This window comes from Sciurus vulgaris (assembly GCF_902686455.1).
Source record: "Sciurus vulgaris genome assembly, chromosome: 6".
Lineage (NCBI taxonomy): Eukaryota > Metazoa > Chordata > Mammalia > Rodentia > Sciuridae > Sciurus > Sciurus vulgaris.
The window spans coordinates 148,041,629-148,049,870 of record NC_136466.1 but is presented as its reverse complement, the minus strand read 5'-3'; the positions used below and the strand labels follow the sequence as shown (position 1 = coordinate 148,049,870).

The 8,242-nt window shown below is 32.5% G+C and overlaps 1 pseudogene across 1 annotated transcript; it reads left to right on the top strand.

Moving 5' to 3' along the window:
• Window positions 1-4,118: 4,118 nt before the first annotated feature.
• LOC306664368 (ribosome biogenesis protein BRX1 homolog) lies at window positions 4,119-5,164 on the top strand (annotated as a pseudogene). The gene has a single exon. The product of its transcript is annotated as a ribosome biogenesis protein BRX1 homolog (transcript).
• The last annotated feature ends 3,078 nt before the right edge of the window (window positions 5,165-8,242 follow it).

The following is an 8,242-nucleotide window of genomic DNA, read 5'->3' as shown; positions in this document are numbered from 1 at the left end:
TCTTTTCTGGGTTTTCATAGCTATTATAGGTTCTTTTACCATATTAAATGTTAATAACAATTTATCTAGTTACATTGTTCTAAAAAAATTGTTGATGGTTTTTCTTTATTGGTTCTTTCCTTTTTTAAATTCTTTAATTTTTTACAGACTGCATTTTGATTCATTTACACAAATGGGATACATCATTTCGTCTGTGGTTGTACACAATGTAGATTCATACCATTCATGTCATCATACATGAGCATAGGGTAATTTATACATAGTTATTTTTAAAATTAATTTCTTATGAATTTACACTATGATGAGATTCACTGTAGTATATTTACACATACACACACATACACACACACACACACACACTCACAGAGGAAAGTTATGTCAGATTCGTTCCATTGTCTCTCCTTTACTCGTTCTCCCTCCCTTCCCTTTATTTCCCTTTATTTCCCTTTGTCTAATCTACTGAACTTCTAATCTCCCCTCGCCACTGCCTTTTTGTGGGTTAGTTTCCACATATCAGAGAAAACATTCAACCTTTGTTGATGTCATTTTCTCGTCCATGTGTTTGTTAATGAAGACTTGTTAAAGTTGCATTTAGAATAATATCTTTGTCACAAATAGTAAAAATCTATTACTCTTCCCATTTGCTTTTTTTTCTTTCACAGTTCTTATCACCATAGTCAAAATGACATTGTGATTCTCCCTTTCACATTTAATATGTAATTGTCATCATTATACTATGCTATTTACCTAATGGATACAATAGATATTAAATTCTCTGAATCCCAGAATCACTTTTAGGGTGATCCAAAAAAAAAAAAAAAAAATATATGGATTGGTAAGTTTCATTAGCTTACTTTTATATGATTTACAGTTTTGTCTTGTGACTAGCATGCCTTAGGACAATATGTAGGATCTTTCACAGTGAAGGTGCCTTTCTTTTCTTGCTGCACATAAAGTATCACTTATTCCTTCTATGAATATTAAAACTGTGGCTCAAATTATTACAGAATCTTTCAGGGGTTATTGTTAGAATCAAGAACAAATTTAATATCTTTCATGGTAGATGATCACAATAAATGAGACAATAACTAAAGAACTCAATAAAAAATTCAGGTCTCACCCGTTTGTGATTTTTGACCCTAAGTCAATTTTTTGTTCAGCCATTCACATATTCATGTTGCAACTGATATACTAGACCATAATTTTAAATTCCATAATGATTGTTGGGAAAAATTAACAATGATGTTTTAATTTTAAAAATGTATTTTCTGGATTTGTGATCTAGACTTCTCAAAGTTTTGCCTCTACTTACGAGCAATTATATAATCTTGAACATAATTTTGACATCTATAGTCTTAGGCTTCCTTATTTTAAAAACAGTGCAATAATGTTTTTGGTTTCTTTGAGACTGTATGAGAAAATAAGTTAAATTTAGAGAATAATCTATATGTTAATAATGTGGTTCTAAAACCATAGCTTATCATTAGGAGGAAGAGTTTCCTTGATGAAGCCTGGGAATTTATAAAATGCATATTCTTCAATGAGGAAATATTAAAGAAATATTTTGGAACTATGTCCATAAAGTCTATTTTTTTCTGTTTTGTTCTTGGGAATAAACCCAGATCCTTGTGCACACTGGGCAAGTGTGGTCTACCACTGAGTTACATACCTATGCTTTTTAATTTTATTTTTGATACAGAAACTTGCAAAGTAGCCCACGCTGGCTTTGATGTTGAGATTCTCCTGCCTTGGCCTCTCCAACAGCCAGGATTACAGGAATGCCCTAATGCACCCAACCACAATGTGCTAGTTTAATTACCACATGAAGTTGTTCCTTGATTTAGTTTTAAATTACAATTTCTTATAAAGAAGTTGAATACCACAATCGACAAAATCTCTCTGAGAAGAATCTATTAATGATTGATGATCTCAAATAGTGAAAAAGAAAAGCATGAAACTTCACCCCATCTTAACTAACAGGTAATTTTCTGATTATGCAATTATCTTTGCATTTTCCTTTCAGCATAATTTTGAAATCCCATAACCACTTCACATTCTACATCATTTGTCTACTTGTTAGTGTTTAATATTTTCTTGGAAATACTCCTTTCATTTTCAATTGGTTGTTATTGTTGACATATTTAAAATTGCCTTTAAACCAGTATTTATATAACAATATTCTCTATGAGACTACAAATGATAGTTCATTCTTTTCTCCTCCTCCTCCTCCTCCTCCTCCTCCTCCTCCTCCTCCTCCTCTTCTTCTTCTTCATTTAATAGTGAAGGTAAAATATTTCCACTTTGGGGATATAACATTTCTTAGAGGGGTAAATGAGTTTGCCATTTAAAAGCATTTACCTATGATATATTTCCTAAATATGTGTGCATTTATATTCTTTTTAATGTCAAGGGGAAAGATGCATATGCTAATAAATAAACTGAACTAAACAGTTATAGTGGAGTCAACATGCAACTGTAGCATGTGAATGGTCTCAGGAAACACCAATGGAAAAGCTACCTGATCTGCCTAAGAACTTTGAGAAATAATATGTCTGTTTTAAAACACTTCGGTTTGGGGAGATTTGTAATGTTACAATAGATAAACTAAATAATTTCTATTCTATATATTCTATATGACTACCTTTGAAAATAAGGTCTTAAAATGGTAATAAAGTTAAATAAAGTGAAAGTATAGAGCATTAATAAAATATGACTATTTTCCTTATATGAGAGACAACTGTATCATGTGGTAGTTTTATTTTTAGACTTCTGAGAATCCTGCATACTCTTTTCCGTAGTGGCTGCACAAATTTATATTTCAACCAAAGTGTATTGGGTGAACTATAAAACCAACCTAGGTGCCCCATCAATAGACAAATGGATACAGAAATGCGATATGTATACAATGGAGTTTTGGTCAGCCATAAGAAAGAAGGAAATTACGTCATCTGTAGGTAAAAGGATGGAGGAACTGGAGAACATCATGCTAAATGAAATAAGCCAACCCAGAAAGCCAGAGGTTGAATTATTTTTCTATTTGCAGAAACTAAACCACCATAAGGGGGAAAAATGCAAACATAGATAGTGTGTGAGTGGATTGGGCAGAATCCTGTGAAAATAGAGGAGAGAGCACGGAATTAGAGGAAGCAGATTGAAGAGGAGGGACAAAAACGGGAAGAGTGGTGGAATCTGATTAAATTTTCCTATGTACGTATGTGAATATACCACAGCGAATCATATCTTTTTGTTTATCGATAATGCACTAATTTAAAAAAATTCTGTCTATAAATAGAAGAAAGAGCAATTGAGTAGAGGGAAGGGAACAGGAGGTGGGAGAAGGAAGGGCAAAGGGAAATACTAGGTTCTAAATTGGAGAGAATTATATTTCAAGCTTATATAATTATGTGAAAATGAACCCCAATATTTATTCATAATAAATTAATGAAAATAAAAAGAACAACTAAAAAAGAAGCAAAACAAAACTTAAAAATGCATTGGATGAACATGATTAAAAATGATCAATGAATGCTGTATGCATGCATGGAAACATCACAGTAAATTCCATTAGTTTATGTAACAAATATGTGTTAACAAAAAGTAAATTAGGAAAGAAAAGAGAGAGACAAGAGATGGTCATGCACAGACAGAAGACCATGTGAGGACACAAGAAGACTGTCATCTGCAAGCCAAGGAGAGAAGCTCAGAGAGAAACCCTATATATCAACTCCTTCAATCTGGACTTCTAGTCTCTTCAACCATGAGATCAATTTCTGTTCTTTAAGGCATAAAATGTGTCATAGTTTTTTATAGCACTCAAGAAGACTAATACATGTCATTTTCTGACTTGAATGCCTCTTTTTCTATCAGTTATTTCTAAATTTCTTCAAATATTATATACCACATTTCTCAGAATTCCCTGAACTCAGTTTCTTCTGTTAGTGTAAACCTTGTCTTTGTTTTTTATATATAATACTTTATTATCTTTAAATGACAGGATTTATTTGATACAATTACTGTTGGTTACAAACATATCTATGTCCTAGCTCCCCGCTTGCAAACACTGAGTGACGTCTCAATTATCAGCTTCTGACAGCCAGGAGTGACAGCAGAGAAGCAAGATGGTGGCAACCAAGAGGAAAGAGTGGGGGAATTAGCAGTTCAGTCCAAGAAGCCAAAAAAGAAATGAAAAAGATTACAAGCCTCTCATCTAATTCCCCCTGTCAAGGCAGAAGAGGTGGAAGAAGAAGATAAAGAGATCATATCCAAGGTCCCTTTTGCAAGGGTAAGTGGAATAAAAAGGAACAATTCTCATATTTTCTCCTAGAGGAATAAATTTCAGAAGAAGACATTGAATGTAGGACTTAGAATGTTGATGCCTCATTCTAAAGCAGATACTAAAATGAATCATAAAGATAAATTATTTGTAACGAGGTATGTGAAAAGAAACTGCAATAAATGCATCTATTTTGAAGCTAAGGAAAAACAGGATCTCTATATGTGGCTTTCAATTCACCCCATTGGCCATCTGCCAAATTTCTCATTCAAAACGTTCATACTCTAGTTGAACTAAAGCTGATAGGAAATTGAAAGGTTCTTGACCCCTTTTGTCTTTTGACACTGCATTTGATGAATTGCCACACTATGCATTGTTAAAAGAACTCTTTGATTCAGATTTTGAGTAAATGGAGATATCCTAAAGTTAATCATTTGTGGACCATGCATTGACTTTCACCATTTTGGATAATAGGATGTGGTTTCAGAACTCTCAGATCATAGAAGATGCTGTTCTTGTAGAAATACAAACTCATTTTTTCTTAAATCTTATAAAGATTTTTCAAGGAAGTTTTGGAGAACAAACTTCACATGAAAATCCTCACTACCAGTCACCAAACATGCATTAGTGTATCATAAGATCTATCACAGCTGCACAACACAAAGAGAAACAGCAAGTGAAAGATGTGCAGAAACTCAGAAGAAAGAGCTGAAGACTATTCTTCCACATGATCCCACTGAAGATGTTTTTATTACACTAGCTGAGGAAAAACCACTAGAAATACAGTGCATAAAACCAGAGCCAAGAGTTGATTTGAAAGCAAGAAAAATAAGAATTTACAAAAAGCAAAGAGTAATAAAACAGAAGAGAAACAGTGGGAATGCAGAATGAACCAATAAATAACAATTTGTTTTTCAGTTATTGTGTTTTTATTTTATACTCAGTGTGTAAATACTTTTATTTAGGACTACCTTTTGTCTAATTAGTGTGCCATTTAAAAGAAAAATTAAAATCTTGAAGTCAGTGGTGATGTTTATCATTTTCTAAATAAAATATCACCAGAACTAAAAAAAAAATTATTAACTGCTTGAAAGGAGGAAGATGATTCTTACCACATTTATATTATGCCAAACATATATAATAATGTAGCTCTTATCAAATTCTTATAATTAAATCAGTCACATATGTTGTTCTAAAGGTAAGACTGCATGCATATTAAAATTCACCATTTTAATGAGTACTCTGTGCTTTGTTTAGTACCGTGTTTGAAATAAATTAATAATCCTTTATATTTTATAAATTCAAAACTCAAAATATCACCCATTTAATACAACCATTGTACAACTATGACATATGAACAATAGGTATGCTTTGTTTCTTTTGAGATAACTTTTTAAATATATTCCTCCAACAGCTCATAGTTGAGGCATGTCCCAGGATAATACCTAACATGTTAATATTATTTTTTAAGACTCAATAGGTATAATAATGTGTTTTAATTCATTTTCCACTTTAGTATTGTGATTAAATCATGAAGAATTATTAGTGATTAAGAGCAGTATTAATTCAACAAAAATTTGATGTTTCATTTCAGAAAAATGGCTTGGCAAATCTGAAAGATTTGTCAAAGTTTGCCCGACATTCTGCTTCAAAGTGACAAAATCATCTGGGTTTTGTTGTATATTTTGCTAAAACTTTATAAAATTGTGTAAAAATGTATAAACTGTTCAATATTGCCCTTGATGATAAGTCTGCTCATTTCTTACATAATCTAAATGCGAACCAAAAGAGCAAAATGTTACTATGACTTCATAAAATATCACAGGGTGTCATCTACCATCATTACTTTCTACATTTTAAAATATATACAATGCCTTATCCTTGAAAAGGTTGAAAAATTATGAGAGAACTAAAAAGAGCATGAAGCTCCCATCTTTCAAAATAAGTGGATACTGTACTAAAAAAGCAACCCATTGAGCAAAATGTATTGTAAATTCGCATTTGTATATGGACCTGTTAATGTATAATGGCTGAACCTGGTAAAGATACAGATTAATATGCCTGTGTTAAGTTAGTTATTGTCAGAAACTAGACTGGCAGAAGCAATTTTTTGACATGACTAAAGTAAATGACCCTTGAGATAGAAGTTGTTAGTTCATAGCAAAGAAAGTTCCATCAAGTATGATATATGAGAATGAGGAAAGATAAGGAAGTTCAGATGCTCATGGCAACCAGATCTTTCTCTTCTCTCTTGCTGTCTCTCTCTCTCTCTCTCTCTCTCTCACACACACACACACACACACACACCTATCTATAGATAGGTAGATAGCTAGATCTTAAAACCTATAAAAGATGATGATGGACAAAGTTCTGGGAGACTGGTTTTCTTTAGTAAAGTTATCATATGATTTAAGGATTTGAATGCAGTAGGCAACTACATAGAACTAAACCACATAGCCATTTGAAACATTTTCCCTTAAGCTTATTAACGGAGCTAATTAAAGTGTGGGTTCCTATGTCAATCAACACGTATCAACACAAACGTAACAAAACTGATCTGGAAAGTTGCCCAATAAATAGGGAGACCCGTTGAAAAGAGCTTTATTATGCTAATTAAATGATCAGTCTCCAAAATATCAGGGGTTTACAAGAAAATTGGTCACTGCTCTTTTATGTCCATTTTGCAAAAGCAAATAGTGTCACATCAAAGCACACCCATCCAAAATTTCAAAAATGAGGAAAAATTTAACATGGCAAACCACTCAATATTTCTTAAATTCTCCATCTGGAAATGACTTATACATTATCAACTCTCATTCTGTTTGATAAAACCTATCACATGGAAAGTCAAGGTTCAACAGGAGAACACTATAATACTTTTACCTAGATTGGTATCACAGAGAAAGTAATGAAGATGGAAAGACAATAATGTATTCTACCATGTTAAAATCACAGAAAAATTATTAGTCATTGTGTTTACAGATAGAGGGATCAAAATAAGTTTTTAAAATAGTAATAATATTCCTGGGCATTCTGGAAAATATCTGCAATCCCAGCTACTTTGGAGGCTGAGACATGAGGATCAAAAGTTCACAACCAGAGGGGGTAATTTAGTGAGCAAGTGGAGAAAAGAGAATATTTTCTAACTGTTGGTGGGAATGCAAGTTAGTACGACCATTATGGAAAATGGCATGGAGGTTTTTCAAAAGCTAAACATAGAATTACAATATGATTCAACAATTCAGCTATATGTTCAAAGGAAATTAAATCAATATGTAGAGCTCTCTTCCCTTCCATGTCCACTGCTGTATTATTCATAATAGCCAAGATGTGGAATTAACCTAAGTGTCCATCAACAGATAAACAGATAAAGACAATATAGTTCATAGAGATACTGAAATAACTTAAATCCTGCCCTTTGTGACAATATGGATGAACTTGGAAAACATTACACTAAGTGACGTAAGCCAGGCACAGAGATCAAAATACCACATATTATCATTTGCATGTGTAATATAAAACAATAGAATTGATAGAAGCACAGAGTAGAATAGTGATTACTAGTCCCTGTGGGTGGGAGAGAATCAGAAGATGTTTAAAGTATACAAGGTTTCTTTTAGGAAGAATAAATGATAAATATTTGAGGTGGTGAATTGAGGTGTGGATTAGCTTTATTTTACCATTCCATATTATATATATAAAAACATAATGTTCACTTCATAAATACACACATTCACAATTTGACAATATATATGACAAAAACAAACATAAAAATATAAGTAAGTCCCTGTACATGAGAACCTTCACTTTACTTCGCCTTATAACTACCAGAAAAAAAATTCTGAGATAATCTTCCTTCTCTGCCTGGTTAATTCATTGTGGGTTTTACTTGGGAGCTACCTTCATGACCAAGAAAGACTCCTATGTCAATAGTAGCATTTTCAAGCCCCTTTACTCATGTGTAAAATC